Source organism: Humulus lupulus, chromosome 3, assembly GCF_963169125.1.
Source record: "Humulus lupulus chromosome 3, drHumLupu1.1, whole genome shotgun sequence".
In the NCBI taxonomy this organism is placed as follows: domain Eukaryota; kingdom Viridiplantae; phylum Streptophyta; class Magnoliopsida; order Rosales; family Cannabaceae; genus Humulus; species Humulus lupulus.
The window spans coordinates 267,870,383-267,887,423 of record NC_084795.1 but is presented as its reverse complement, the minus strand read 5'-3'; positions in this window follow the sequence as shown (position 1 = coordinate 267,887,423).

Here is a 17,041-nt window from a genome sequence, read left to right as displayed (position 1 = left end):
TATCCTAATTGGCTATTGGAAGGTTTTCAACAGGTTCTCAATGAGTGTGGCTTAATAGACTTGGAGTTAAATGGTTATCAATTTACTTGGGAAATGGGTTTTGGTACAAACAGATGGGTTGAGGTCCGTATAGACAGAGCTCTTTCTTCTCATAGTTGGTTACACATGTTCCCAGTGGCAAAGCTTTTCAATCTAGAATTGTCTACCTCTGATCATTCCCCTCTGTTGTTGGAACCAAGTTTCACTCAGTCTAGCCCTTTAGAGAAGAAGTTTCGTTTTGAAAATGCTTGGTTGAGAGAGTCGGTTTGCTAGCAAATTGTTAGTGATGTTTGGGATAGTTGTACCGATAGGGATATTCAAGGTAAGCTAGCTTACTGTGGTCAGGTGTTGGGAAGTTGGGGGAAAGAAGTTACTGGCAACTTCAATCAAAGAATTGATTTGTGCAAGAAGAACCTCAGACGGCTAAAAGGTAGAAGAGATGTTGGGGCAGTACAAAGATATAAGGAGGAACAACAAAAATTATATGAAGCTCTTACTCAAAAAGAGATCTTCTGGAGGCAAAGATCAAAGCAACTTTGGTTAAAAGAAGGAGATCAAAATACCAAGTTTTTCCATGCTTCAGTAAGTGCAAGACGTAGGCAGAATCACATTTCTAGGTTGAGGAATGCCTCTGGTGAGTGGTTAGAGTGGAACTCAGGCCTAGCTAATACTATTAGCAGTTATTTCACTGGACTGTTCACTGCCAGCCACACGGATTGGAGTACGATTACTAATTGTATTCAGCCTAGCATCACTGATCAACAGAATATGGAGCTTTTGAAACCAGTGGAAGAAGAAGAAGTGAAAGTTGCTCTGTTTCAGATGCACCCTGATAAGTCACCTGGGCCAGATGGAATGACCCCAGCATTTTACCAGAAATTTTGGAGAATAGTGGGTTGTGACGTGGTGAGTTTTGTCAGGAATTTTTTTAATATGGTGACTCTTCCTGATGGTATCAATGATACAAATGTGGTTCTTATTCCAAAAAAGAAGAATCCAAAATAGTTGAGTGATCTGAGACCGATATCTTTGTGCAATGTCTTGTATAAAGTGGCTTCTAAGGTTCTTGCTAATCGCTTGAAACAAGTTCTGGATCAGATTATATCTGACTCCCAGAGCGCTTTTATCCCTGGCCGTCTAATAACAGACAATATCATGGTCTCGTTTGAAGTTCTGCACTATCTTAAGAGGAAGCGAAGTGGCAATGATGGGTATATGGCTCTGAAACTTGATATGAGCAAGGCGTACGACTGTGTTGAGTGGCCTTATTTGAAAGTTATTCTCTCCCAGATTGGCTTCTTTGAGAAATGGATTAATCTTATTGATTGTTGCTGTAACGCCCCAACTTCAGGGACCGTTACGGTGTGCCTTGTAAACAGTGCTAAACTCGCTAATCGAGTCATTTGGCCAAAAACGTATAACTAAGTATGATTAGCGGTTTAGGGATTAAACATTTTGGTTAAGATGTAACGTTTCACTAGAACGTTTAATATATATATTGGGATCCCAAAAATAAAGTTTCAGAGTTTATTACAGAAAATATTTACAACAGGCCGTTCTAAGCGGCAAAACAGGGCTCAACCCTAGTTCCACTTTAAACCTCGGCCGTGGTGGACGAGCAGCTGCATATGTACACATCATCACCTAAGCTCTTCAACTCAAGGATGGTCCAGCTTCCTCTTGCCTTTACCTGCACCACTTAGCACCCGTGAGCCGAAGCCCAGCAAGAAAACACAATAAAGTGTGATATAATATCAACAACGATCATAATAACCATTCAGGACTATCAGTCCAGGCAAATAGGTGACAATAGCCAAAAGTCACAATAATGAGCATAGCTCCCTCTAGCCATGTGACGATAGGGTCACCAGAGCTTAACTAATAAGTGATTCTTTCATAAGTTTGATCAGGACAGGTGCATGGTGAATGGTCACTAACATAACCTTCCTCCCGACTCTAGAGTCGTGCTATGGACAACGTCCCCTAGCCATGTGACAAACAGTCACCGGGGTCATATACCTTGGCTATAAACATCTGGTCATAGACCAGGCAAGCGCTTATAAGTTCTTCGACCTTAGGGTCGGTCCTGCATTAATGCCATGGAGATATTCAATGCGTGATCATCGACCTTAGGGTCGGTCTAGCATTAGTGCCATAGAGCCACTCAATGCATGATTCTCGACTTTAGAGTCGGTCCAGCATTAATGCCATGGAGCCATTCAATGCATGATTCTCGACTTTAGAGTCGGTCCCTGACTAGTCAGTGTCATACACAAGTAAGTCGTGCCACCAGTCATATATCACATGTTCCATATCCATAAACAGGGTATTCAGCATGCTTACTAAACAGGTATTAATACAATTAGGACCATGCATAAACACAGAGGCTCAAGCTCTGAACGATATCATACTCAGTATACAAAGCATGTCCTAATCACATGTTTCTCATGCATCATATGCAATATATCCAGCAATCCAACATGCACTAATAACAACCATGCATGTCAAATTTGATAATCAACCAACATGCATCAAGAATAGCCATGCATGTCATACTCAATAATCAACCAACATGCATCATAATAGCCATGCATGTCATACTCAATAATCAATCAACATGCATCATAATAGCCATGCATGTCATACTCAATAATCAACCAACATGCATCATTAATATCCATGCATGTCATACATATACACAGGGTGCAGTTTTCTTACCTCAAAGTCGAGCTAGAATGATTAAAAGAACGACCCTTGAGAACGATCAACTTTTAGTCCTTTAGCGGTCACCTAGTCATAACCAAATATAGGATACCATCAATAAAAATGATCAACACAAGTTCCCAAACCAATATCTAGCCTCTGGGACATCAATCCACACTTAACCAAGTAGTAAGATCAACCCCGAGGCCTATGGCAAGCATCCCTAAGTCAAAAACCCTATTCTGGCCAAATCTGCCTCTATGGGCCGCGACTCACCCTCAGACAGAAGCATATTTCTTCCCAGAAACACACTCAGACCGCAACACACCATAGACAGGCCGCGGCACATTACGCAAACCAGCAAGCCACCAGCTTGCTTCCCCTGCGTTTCTCCTCGAAAAAAAACCTTCAAACCAGTCCCAAACCTCAACCTAACACCCAATTCAACCACTAAACATTATCAACAACTCACTTACATCAAAACCCAAGTTAAACATCAACTAAACTTCCTTTAATTCAAACTTTCCATTAAGAAATCACAAGCTGAAAGTTCAAAGCTAAAACAGAGTATACCATGAAACTAATGGCTGGAACTTACCTCAAACTTGATTTTGAATCCCCTTTAATGGCTGAATCAAGTTCCTAAGCTCCCACCTTTGATCTCCTAGCCTAACTCCTCAATTTGGGCTCTCAAAATTCAAAGAAAAGTGAAGGGGAAAACATGTACAGGAGAAGAAGAAGAGAAGATGAGGATGGGGCTTTATTTTGTTCTGTTTCCATAGCCTACTAAACCCCATATATATCCAAGCTAAATGACCTAAATGTCCCTAGGTCATTTAAGGCTTCTAAAGTCTCCCAAGGGTAAAACCGTCCTTTCTCGCCTATCTCGTTAATTATAATTAACGCTCTCCAATTCCCGCTATTCTCAATATTCTCAAATACCAATAAATCATATCCCATTACCCTTTTATTCCCGGTAATGTTCTAATCATCAAAGTGACCCCGAGTGTAATGTCCCAAATTTCCTAATAAGGTTTAGGACCTTGATTACGAGGCCGGGAGGGCCATAATTGATTTATTATGATATTTAATGATCATATGCGTGTTAATGTGAATTATATTATTATATGATGATAGATGGATGCATATGGGTGTATTTATAATTATAAGGGCATTTTGGTAATTTGGCCTGTTGAGGGCATATTTGTAAATTGGGTGCATATTGTAATTTGTGAATGAGATTTAATTATTATGGAGATATATTTGAGCTATTCGACATGAGACAGTCATATATAATGGATTAGCGGTTTTGTCATAACGGGGTCAATTTTGGGGTAATAGAAATGTTTATTTGGTGATAGATTGGGAATATTTGAGATCAGGGTGAAATTCTGGAAGTTTCGACTATAGTGTCCCCGGTGGTGTTTTCGGGACCCCGAGCACTAGGTTTTATTTGAGGTTACTTAAGCTTGAAGTAGCTTGACAGATAAGAACGTACGTTAGAAACTTCTCGTTCTCTCTCAAAACAGTCCGTTTTACCGTTTGAGCCTTTTTGAGGAAATCTTGAGTTCTAGGAGTCGGAATCAAGCGAGGGTCGAGGCATAGCGATCCTAGGAAAGATTAGGAGCTTCTTAACCGAAGGATTTGACGTAGAACAACCCAATCAAAGGTAATCTAAGTTTGAAGTTTTAAGTTTTTAAAGTTTTAAAGCTTCGAATTGGACTTTGTTAATTGTTGAGTTTTTGGTTGGTTTGAGCCTTGGGTTTTGAGGGTTTTGGAGTATTGGGAAGCTTGGTAACTTTGATTTGATGATTGGGGAATGTTTGGGTATATTTTTGGAGGATTTGGAGTGTTTAAAACGCGTTTGGGAATGGCCCAGGGTTGGGGGCCGCGGCCCTGTTCTTGTGCGGCGCGGCCCTAGTTCGATGAAGCAGGTGTCAGGAATTTGTGCTTGCTGGGCACCGCGGCCCTTGATGGAGGGCGCCGCGGCCCTTGCCTCAGAGAACCCTGGGGGCCGCGACCCAAGGTGCTAGGGCCGCAGCCCTTGCCCTGTTTTCACCCCGTTTGCTCGTTTTGACCCCGGGAACTTAGCTATGGGCCTCGGGAGTGTCTCTACTACTTGGATTAGTTTGGATTGATCTCTTGAGGGCTAGATATTGGTGTGGAACCTTTGATTATCATGTTATTAATGGTGTTCCATATTTGGTTATGATTAGGTGACCGCTAATGGCTTAAAGGTTGATCGTTCTCAAGGATTGTTCTTATATTGGTTTTAGCTCGGATTTGAGGTAAGAAAACTGCACCATGTGTATATGTGACATGCGTGGTTATTATTGATGCATGTTGGTTGATTATTATGTATGCCATGCATGGTTATTATGGTGCATGTTGGTTGACTAATGGGTATGACATGCGTGGTTATTATGATGCATGTCGGTTGATTATTATGTATGACGTGCATGGCTATTCTTGATGCATGTTGGCGGGTTATTAAACGTGACATGCATGGCTGTTATTGGTGCATGTTATATTGCTGGATGTATTGTATATGATGCATGAGAAACAAGTGATTAGGACATGCTTTGTATACTGGGTATGATATTGTTCAGAGCTTGAGCCTCTGTGTTATTGCATAGTCCTAATTGTACTGGTATCTGTTAGTAAGCATGCTAAATACCTTGTTTATGGACATTGGACATGTGATATATGTTTGGTGGCATGGCTTACCTGTGTATGGCGCTGACTTATTAGTCAGAATCGACAATGGTGTCAGATCCGTCTGTGAAGCTGTGACTTATCAGTTTAGTTCACCACGGGCTGTGCACTGGTCGCATTTTACCGACCCAAGGGTCAGAAGTGGCAGTGCATTGTGAACGCCGGGCCGATTAAAGATTGGATCTAATCAAGGTCGGCATTGAATGACTCATACGGGGTATTAATGCTAGACCGACCGGAAGGTCAATGAGAACTATAAGCGCTTGCCTGGTCTACGACCAGATGACTATAGCCAGGGTATATGACCCCGGTGACCGTTTGTCACATGGCTAAGGGACGTTGTCCATAGTTTCGACTCTAGAGTCGTGAGGAAGGTTATGTTAGTGACTAATCACCATGCACCTATCCTAACCAATCTTATGAAAGAAACACTTATCAGTTGAGCCATGGTGACCCTATCGTCACGTGGCTAGAGGGAGCGATGCTCATTATTGTGACTTTTGGCTATTGTCACCTATTTGGATGGACCATTGGTTCCAAATGGTTACTATGGTTCTAGTTGATATTATATCATGTTATATGGTGTTTTCTTGCTGGGCTTTGGCTCACGGGTGCTACGTGGTGCAGGTAAAGGCAAGAGGAAGCTGGACCATCCTTGAGTTGGAGAGCTTAGGTGATGACGTGTACATATGCAGCTGCTCGTTCGCCACGGCCGAGGGTTAAAGTGGAACTAGGGTTGAACCCTGTTTTGCCGCTTAGAACGGCCTGTTGTAAATGTTTTCTGTAATAGACTCTGAAACTTTATTTTCGGGATCCCAATGTATATATTAAACGTTTTAGTGAAACGTTACATCCTGACCAAATTTTTAATCCCTAAACCGCTAATCATACTTAGTTTCACGATTTTGGCCAAATGACTCGATTAGCGAGTTTAGCACTGTTTACAAGGCACACCGTAACGGTCCCAGGGGTTGGGGCGTTACACCGAGACTCACCCCGAGCCCCGAACTTAAGCTCGTTATGACTAGACCGAACACTTACATCTCATGATCTTCTCATGCCGAATAGCTCGCACCAATCCACCTTATAATGTGGCTATATTAATTAATCACAACCATGCACCCAAAATATACAATTACGCCCACAGTGGCCAAATTACCAAATTACCCTCATAATTAATATATGAACCCATATGCATGCATTCACCATCATATAATAATATAATTCACGTAAACATGCATATAATCATTAAATACTATAATAAATCAATTATGGCCCTCCCGGCCTCCTAATCAAGGTCCTAAACCTTATTAGGAAATTTGGGGCATTACAGTTGCTTATCAACTGTACGGTATAGGGTGGTTTGTGGGAACAGAGAAGTGGACCCTATTTATCCAGGCAGAGGGATCCGACAGGGAGACCCTATATCCCCTTATTTATTTATTATTTGTGCAGAGGGCCTTTCAGCTTTGATTAAGCAGTTTGAGGCTAAAGGTTGGTTACATGGGTGTAAGGTGGCAAGAGGAGCTCCTATGGTTTCCCACATGTTCTTTGCAGATGACAGCTACTTGTATTGTAAGGCTACTGAACGAGAGGCAGGGAATGTCTTGAATCTACTAGGGAATTTTGAAAGGGCTTCAGGGCAGCAAGTTAATCTAGCTAAATCTTCAGTTTTCTTTAGCTCAAATACTAGTTTTGATGTGTGCCAACAAGTTTGCTTAATGATGGGGATTCAGGAGGCCGATGCATACAGTAAGTACTTGGGATTGCCAAATACCATGGGTAGAAATAAATCTGCTATCTTGGGCTTTCTTAAGGAGACAATCAGGAGTAAAATACAAAGTTGGGATGAGAAGCTTTTATCAAGGGCAGGCAAGGAGGTCTTGTTGAAGACTGTTGTTCAAGCTCTTCCAAATTACGCTATGAATGTATTTCTTCTCCCTTTAGAGGTGTGTAAGGATGTGGAGAGAATGATGAGTAAATTTTGGTGGGGTTCATCATCTACCGCGCGGAGAGGTATCAGTTGGATGAGTTGGAAAAGGATGTGCTATCATAAGCACTGTGGTGGGATGGGTTTTCGAAACTTGAGGGACTTTAATCTCGCCCTTTTAGGGAAACAAGGTTGGAGATTGTTAGTGAGAGACAACTCGCTTGTTGGCAAGGTGTTCATGGCCCGGTATTATCCTAGAGGGTCCTTCTTTAGTGCTTCTTTGGGGTCTAATCCGAGTTTCATTTGGCAGAGCATTTTGGAGTCCTAGAACTTAGTGGCTAAGGTTGCTCGTTGGAGTATAGGAAGTGGTAAACGTATTTCAATTCTGCATGATCCTTGGTTGTCGGACGAGAGTAATTCGTGTGTTATTTCTGATCATCCTGGATTAATTGATAAAAACGTGTGTAGTTTATTCAGAGTTGATAGAAAAGAATGGGATTTGGAAGTCATCTCTAACCTGTTCGTGAGGAGGGATATTGATCTTATTTTAAGCATTCCTCTGAGTGATGATTTTGACGGGGATACTTGGCAATGGTCAAAGGAAACATCTAGAAACTATTATGTCTGCTCTGCTTATAAGCTGATTCAAGAGACTAATGGTAGATGGGCAGCTTCCGACAGTTCAGGCTTTTGGAGGAAGTTATGGAATTTGAAGATTCTGCCAAAGGCTAAAAATATTCTATGGCGTGCGACAGTTGGGTGCCTTCCAACTAGTATGCAACTATGTTCTCGACATGTGGATGTATCGCTTCTTTGTTCTGTCTGTAACTCTAGGATGGAATCTATTCTACATGCTTTGGTGACTTGTAATTTTGCCCGTGGCTGTTGGGCTAGAGCTAAAGTTGGGGTCCTAGCAGGTCCTTTCACTGAGTTTGGTGATTGGTTGGAAGAGGTGTTCTCCAAAGGCAATTCTGAGATCGCTGCAGAAGCAGGAGTTTTATGCTGGGAGATTTGGAAGGCTAGGAACAATTTAGTTTGGAACCAGAAGAGATCTTCAGTTGAAGAGGTAGTGCTATCAGCTTCTATATTACTTGATCAATGGTTAGCCGCTCAATCTAATAATTCGGCCCCATCTTTTGCAAACTGACGGCAAGGTGATGGAATTGAGCACTGGACTTTACCCCGTTCTGAGATGATCAAGGTGAATGTTGATGCAGCTATTTTTGCTCCTGATGGAACTTTTGGTGTTGGTTGTGTGGCGAGAGATTCTGAGGAGCATCTTATTGAAGCTTTCACGTCCATGAAGGTTGGGAGAGTAAAGCCTTTAGAAGCCGAGGCTTTGAGCTTGAAAGAAGCTCTTAGTTGGATTAAGAGACGCTCTTGGCGATCAGTGGTGGTGGAGATGGATTGCTTGAATGTAGTCCAAGCTATTCGAAGTTCAGGGAAAATGGTTTCAGCTTTTGGGTTAATAATTAATTACTGTAAAACTTGCTTAATAGCCTTTGTGATGTTGATCTATTTTTTATAAAACGGTTTGCCAACAAGGTTGCTCATTATCTTGCTTGAGTGTCTTGTTCTCAAGCTGAGTGTATTTTTAGAGGGAGTGATGTTCCTTCTAGTTTGTTGTCTCTCTTGTTGGAGGACTCATTAAGTTAATAAAGCTTTTATTTATTTTTAAAAAAAAAAGATAATCCATGAGGAGTATTGTTACAACAATACAAGATATGCACTAGAGTTGCACCTAGAATGAAAGATAATGAATTTCAAAATTCTCTCAGTATAAAAACTTACTAAGAAAAATATACATACAATGATATGTCATCAAGAAGTACAACTAAAGCATAGTCTTCAATACTTAAATCGCCACCATCCAATTTGTACAATAGGCATCCCAAGCAAATATAGATATGAAAGCATCGGAAAAGAAATAAAAGAGAAAAAATATTAATAAAACAAAGTAATAGATCACTAATTAAAAAAAATAAAAACGGAAATACTACAAATTAAAAGTGTCGAGAAAATAAAAAATATATATGACAATGATAATAAAATAAACATAAAAAGAGAGAGAATGAGAAATAAAGTTGTGTTACCCGGGTCTAAATCTAACTGGAATAATTCTCATATAATTTTTAAAAAATGAAATAATATAATAAGACATGGTAACTAACTTTGTTCCCTTTACACTTTAATAGGATCTGTAATGGTTGGATAATTTAAGCAATATGAAAATTCTAATTATAAATCAAGCAATAATGTTTTAAAATACATATTTTTTTAATTATAAATGAAAAAAAAACATAAAGACATATATAAATAAGATTGGAATTCATCGTGATAGAGACCCTTCATTTTGTAGTGGGGACAAAATTAATAAATCCTAACCAGCTAAGTTTAGTACTTACATTTCTACAGTTGTCTTGCCTCTCCATTCTCACATTTCTACATCTCTTAACAAGTCTCTATCAAATTATGATATATATTGAAGTTGACTGAGTCAATTAGACTAAGTAGATGTGTGTGTACATATTTATTAGATTCAAATTTTGTTGTATGGACTTGGGTGAATTGGAGATAACGGGGGAGAGTTGTAGGTGGAGAGCAAATGTGATTGTAACTTTTTGAATTAATGCATTGATTTTTTATATGTCTAATAACTTGCATGAGATAATTCAAAAAAAAAAAATATATATATATGTATATTGTGCTTTTATTATTAGTATTGTATTCAAGAATTGATAGAAAGAGAAAGGAACAGCTGGATTCTGAAGAGCGAAACAAATTATTATATTGGATAAAATATTGTCTTAAAGAAAGGATTAGACTTTATGTGATGTACTTTCTAAATATTGATTGAGCTACTTTTTTTTAGCATTTTGTTATGCAGTGTACTTTTTTGACATTTTGAGTTTCTAAATCTTGATATGCTTAATTACTTTGTCAGTATTATCATTAAAAATATTATAAGTCTTAGCTAACAAATGCATTTTACTATCTCTTTAGAAGTCGTTTGGTACCAGAAGTTTACAGTTTGAAGAGAATAATTTGATAGTTTGAAAACTTACATCAGTATGTTTAGTTGTGCACTAGAATCTTATATATGATTCCTGTGAAAATCACTTTCTGTGTTTGGTAGTACATAAAAACATGTCAAATTTTCATAAAATTAATATAATAATATATTTTATAAAAATAATAAATAATATAATTATAAATAGAAAATGAGATTTTAAAAAATTACCAAATGTTTCCTTAGATTATAATTTATAAACAATTTTACTCATGAAATATATATTTTTAACATAATTAAAAATATAGTTATTAAATACTAGAATCAAGTATAATTTTTAAAAATACAAAAATACCCTTATTTTATTTTTAATAGTATTTTATTTGTTATTTTAAACTATAGTACAGATATACGACATTACATATCAATTTCATTAAATAAATAAATATTATTTATCATTTTATAGTTTGGTATATATATTTGTTTTTATATTATAAGCTTCAAAAATAAAATAAGTTATCAACTACAAAATTATTGGTTTAAGATTTTTTTAAAATAAAAAGAATAATAATTTTGAGTGTTTCACATTTCTGAGTATCTGAAAACTATGAGTTTCACTTGACCTCGAAATCAGGAAAAATTAAAATCCCTGGAGTACAGTTTCCCAAGTTAGAAAAATTCAAACCCAGTACCAAACATGAAAAAATGTTAAGATTCTCATTTCCGTGTCCAGATTCATGCAGAGCAAACGACCCCTGGAGTGCAATATAATAGTATTAATGGAATTTGAATGGTAGTATGAATTGTATTATATCGTTTGGTTGAATTTTGAATCATCAATGGAATACGAATTATTATGGTTTGTTAGCGATAGGAATGGAATGGAATAAATGTTAAAATAACTAAAATATCTTTATTTGTATAATTTTTATATATTTTCAAATTAAAATATATTTAATTATTATTTTAATTAATTCTTTTCTTTTAAGCGTTTTAATTAATTTTATGGCATGAGTTCTACTTTTGGTTTTAATTTATTTAATTATAATTTTATTTGATAACTTTATTAGATTTGTTTTCTTATAATTAAAATTTTATTTTATTTTTTGAAAAGAGAAATAATGTAGACATTTTATTTTATTTTTTAAAGCCACTTTATGAATGGAACAACCATTCAAGTGGTTTTAAAGTGGAAATTAAGTGGTGGAATTCTTATTCTATCGGAATTAGTATTCCATTGCATAAATTGCAAACCAAACATTGGAATGGTATTTGTCATTCCATTCTAAAGTTGATTCATTGTTGAGTGTCTATTTTATGCACTCATTTATTTCTCTTTTATCTTGATTTGGTGTGCTTACTTTGAGTTTTTATGTGGATTTTATGTATTCTCTAAAGGGTGTAGGAATAAGCTTAATTGATGATTTTGTGGCCAACTTAGAACTTCAAGCCAATTTTTTACCATTATTATTTTATACTCTGGACAAACTTTTAGAGATAGAAGTTGTAGATCTTTTTCTCAACTTTCTATAGTCTTTTGAATCGTTGCATTTGGAGTTCGGACGAAAAATTTATGCAAGTCTACTCGAAATTGACTCGAGAGGCGCCATTGCACCTAAAAGGAGATGCCATTATGCCTGGACTGCTGCTAGTTACAGTTTTCAAGCGTCGAGAAAGAGGTTTAGGCGTCGTTGCGCCTGGTTTGCGGCATCATTGAGTTGTGCGCTTAAATTATGAATTTTTTAAGAATTTTGAGGGTAGTTTCTAGGGGATTATAAATATACACTTAGGGTTTCATTAAAGGAACTTGGAGAACCTCTAGGAGGCATATCACTTCTAAGCACTTTTATTTTTCGTTCTAATTGTTTTTTAACTTCCGCTTTATAAGCTTTAAACACATTAAATGTTTCATCTTTGTTCTTAAGCAAATACACATATGTGATTCTAGAGCAATCATTTATTAAAGTAATAAAATATCTACTTCCTCCTATATTCAACATTCTATTTCGTTCACATAAATCACTATGTATCAAATCTAACAATTTAGAATTTCTATCAACACTAGAAAAATGTTTCTTAACCATTTTAGATTTTACACATAGTTCACACTTATCATGCTCAACATTATCACAATTAATCAATCCACATTTAATTATGCTAAATCCTATATGTGCAAGTATAACATGCCACAAAGTAATAGAATTTGAGTCAAGCATATAACAAGAAGAACTAGAAGATTTATTGTTCATATCATCAAAATAGAGGTACAAAGTTTAAACATGTCATCACAAGCATATCCCTTCCCCACAAAAATAATCCTCTTTGACAAAGTAAGCTTGCAGGAATCTATCACAACCTTGATTCCCTGTTTTCCAAGAAAATTGTCACTCACAAGGTTTCTACTGATTTTCGGTACATACAAAATATTGGTGAGTAGAATATTCTTGACGGAAGTGAAGAATATATCAATTGTTCTCTTGCCTTCAACCTTGGACCTTTTCACATTGCTAATTTGGATTTCATGTCCTTCCTTTGAAATCTCAAAGGTCTTGAATAAAGATTTATCATAAGTAACATGGATGGTAGCACAAGTATCATACCACCATCCATTTACCTTTTCATGTATGACATTAATCTCACTTAGTGTGGCCACTAACTCTTCTTCGGTTGAGTTGACTCTTGCTTCATTATTGTGGTTCCTCTTGAACCTATAATCCCTTGCAAAATGGTCATTCTTGCCACACACAAAGCAAGGTCCTTTGGAACTCTTGAATTGACTTTCATTCTTCTTAGGTCCCAAGGGTTTGTAACCCTTGCCTTTATTCTTCTCAATTCATTTTCCTTTGTTGTTGTTGGGAGGTTTAGCCACCACCTGTAACGTTCTGCGTTTTCGGGTACCTTGAAATGACCCGGGTTGGGATTGTTTTCCCCGAGTTAAGAATATTATTTTAAATAATATTATATTTTGTTTGGAATTTATTTCCACGAGTTATTGCTAGCCAAATTATGAATTTTGTGATTAAAAGTCAAGATAAGACTTTCGGTCTTGGACCGACACAAAAACCCTGATCGGGTAAAAATCTCGGAAAATAAAATGAAAAACTATGGCAAATATATTTTGGGCATAAAATACATTCATAAAAATTAAATTTTGGTAAAAAATAATAAACCTAAGGGAAAATGGAAATTTTAGGGCATTTTGTGTTAAATGCTTAATTTTACCGAAATGAGGAATTTTATTCCATGAATGGACCTTAGGTTAAATTTTATTGTGTGATTAATTAAATTAAATGTGAGAGACATTTAATTCAATTATTATGTGTTAAGTTTTATTTTTTTTTCTTTAAAAAAATATAATAATAACTTTATTATGAGTGAAAAATGTTATAGAAAGTCTATTTGGATTTTTCTTCTTAAGAAATGTTTATTAACCTTTATATAAAAATAATAATATAAATGCATAAATAGAAAGAGGCGGCCGGCCATGTGAGGTTTTAAATGATGTGAACAAAATTAATTAAGTTTTAAATCCCATTTTAAATATTAGGGTTAATCGCAAGTGGATAGTAAAACACTCAAGTGTTTTAGGATATTTTAGAGTAGTCTAAACCCTTCTAACCCCACCAAATTCGACCCCCTCTCTCTCACAGTCACTCTCATCTTTTTTTTGAAAACCCTCTCAAGTTTTCTCTCCATCTTCAACCTCAAGAGCACTAAGGAGGCTTGGAAGCATTAAACTTTGGTCTAGGAAGGGTTTTTCCCTGAGGTAAAGTTTCAATAAACTAGGATTTTGTAAAGTTTTAACCATAGATTGTTCATTAGCTAATTATCTATGTTGTTGGGGGGAGTTGGTTAAGGTTTTGAAAGGGTTTTGAAGGAGTCAAAGCTAATAATAGGAAGATCCAAACCTTAAGCAAGAACAACAAGAGGTAAAAAAATTATTTTTTATGGTTGTTATTGTATGGTTTTTATTTTTAAGCATTATTTTGTATATTTAATGCTTAAAGTTTCTTATTGGTAATGTAATAAAGTTATGGTAGTTGTTTTATAATTTTATGATGCTTTTGTGCTGATTTTTGAAAATAGGGACCAAAACCCCCAAGAGTTTTGATGGAAACCCTAAAACAAAATACATGTGTTTGAGCTGTGACTTCCAAGGGGTCAAGCTTCCACTATATATTGATTTTGTAAAATTTAATTATATTGTGATGTTTTTGAGATTGAGTACATAAAATTGAGCTTATGAAACACTCAAAAATGTTTAAAAATGAGTGAGTTATGCTATTTCAAAGTTTAGGTAAAAAACTGTTTTTTTCGTATTCTTAATTTTGGGACCAAGTTTGGACAGCCACTGTATAGGGCAAATGAACCAGTTTTTCTAAAATTTGGTGGACATATTATTGGCATAACCTAGTATCCCACTGTAAAATTTGGTAAGAAAATACTGAACAGTTTGAAAGTTATTAAGTGTCAAAGTTTGGAAAAAATAAGGACTTGAAAATGATGTTATTTTTACCTCATTGTTGGAAAATAATTTCATCAATAAAAAATGCTCATTTTGACTTAAGATTTTACAAAGACCTAAATAGCATACCAAAAATAGAATTGGAAAATTTTGGTAACAATTGGGTAAGTAAATTTCAAGTTATGAACTAACAAAGTATGTAGTTAAAAATGTAAAAAAATATAGTTTTCACACTTAGTGTAAAAATGAGATTTTGGAACTTAAGGTAAAAAGTGAAAATTTGCTTATTGCAAGATAAAAACTTAGTAAGTCTTGAAAACATATTTTGACCTAAAATACCACTTTGAGTTTAGTGTGAATTATTTTTATTAAAGAATTTTTTTATTCTTTTTAAAAAATAAAAGATTTAATTTATTAATAAGTTAATAAATTAAAAGAGGGTTTAAAACCCTATATTTTGAGAAAATAATTAAGTAAATTATTCTTCTAGTAAGTAAACTTGATTAATTGATCTCGAAAAATTAACTAGTCAAGATGAGAAATTTTTAATGGTTTTCCTAATTAAGATAAATTAAGCTATTTTCTTAAAACGATTTTTAGATATTAAAACCTTACGAAAAATAAAAGGAAAATTAAGAGTTATTTTCTTGAAAAAAATAATTAAGGAATTTAATTAGTATTTTCTGGATATAATACCAGCTAAAATCTTCTATATATTTAACCGAGTTGTTAAAAGTACGGGTTAATATCATTACCTTTAAAGAATAAGATTTTTCGCGAATTGTGGGAAAATACTATTGTGATACCCGAGCCTAGGTATCGAGACCATAGGATAGGTCTCCCGAGACTTAGGGTTTAGTCTCAAATATTTTTGTATGAATTTCCTTAATGGGTTTAAAACCAAATAAGGATCATTAATCCTTACAAATAATTTTTAAAATGACCAAACTGCCCAAAATAATAATAATGAATTATGAAGCGCCACAATTAATCCGAGTATATTGTATGGATAATTACAGGATTGGCTAAAGCATAACTGGACTATATATTGGAGGGTGAAATCGTGCTGAGAGCTAAAGACTCCAAGTAAGTCAACTTATATTGTGTGGCTGCAACATGAAACGACTATTGTATTGTATGTTAGTATAGGGACACATGCACATATATACACTGTCGTAGAAAGTTGCTTAGAGACGTTAGTCTAGTGAGTGCTGATTTAGAAAATATGATATGTAGATATCTGTCATATCCTAGACGGCTGATCCCCGTCACACTGTGTAACGCCCTAGATAGCCAAGACCGCTACACTGTGTACTTATAAAGGTGTAGGACTTGCTAATCAAGTTATTTAGTCAAAACGTGTCACTAAACCATAAATGTGCTAGGGTTAAAATGGTTTTGGTCTCAAAAGATACATTTCATATATTCAAGTCAGGTCTGATCAAGTTTTCCCTTGCTTTTACCTGCACCACGTAGCACTCGTGAGCCAAGGCCCAGCAAGAAAACATAATACACATCTCAACAATCATAACAAGAGAATAATCATTTAAGCATGATCAAACACTTAACATTCCACATTAAACACATAGCATGTAATCGGAATCAAAGATGCAACCAATCATTAATTACAGTCAAGTCACATAATAACTAGGGCCAACAACTTAGGCCGCACCCTCTGTTTACCCCACTGACTTTAGCCCGCTTAAACCGAGCTCAGTGCATAATAAGCTGTCCTTGGATACCAGTGGCCAAGTCGCGCTCTGTGCGCTAGTGTAACCTTTGGCACTCTTAGGCCGTTGTTTTACTGTTTACATGCCATAATACCATCCTTCCCAAAGCATACATATTAGGGAACCCTTAGTTCCATTACAAATACAGAACCGGGTGCAGTTTTCTTACCTTTGGCTTCCAAGTGTACTAGCTACGAGCGATGCTCCTTGAGCACGATCCGATCCCCGAGCCTTAGCTTAGCACCTAGTCATAACCAAGATAAAGGATACCATCAACAATCTTAAAAGAGCTTCTAGACAAAGTTCTAGTCTTCGTAACATTTAACTTCACCAAACATGGTAAAAGATTCAATCCCGAGCACCCTAGGTTAAATTCCCAAGCCTGGAATCTCAAAATCCCAAAAGCTCTTAAGGGACACGGCATTAGCCACCCATGCCGCAGGATGGCC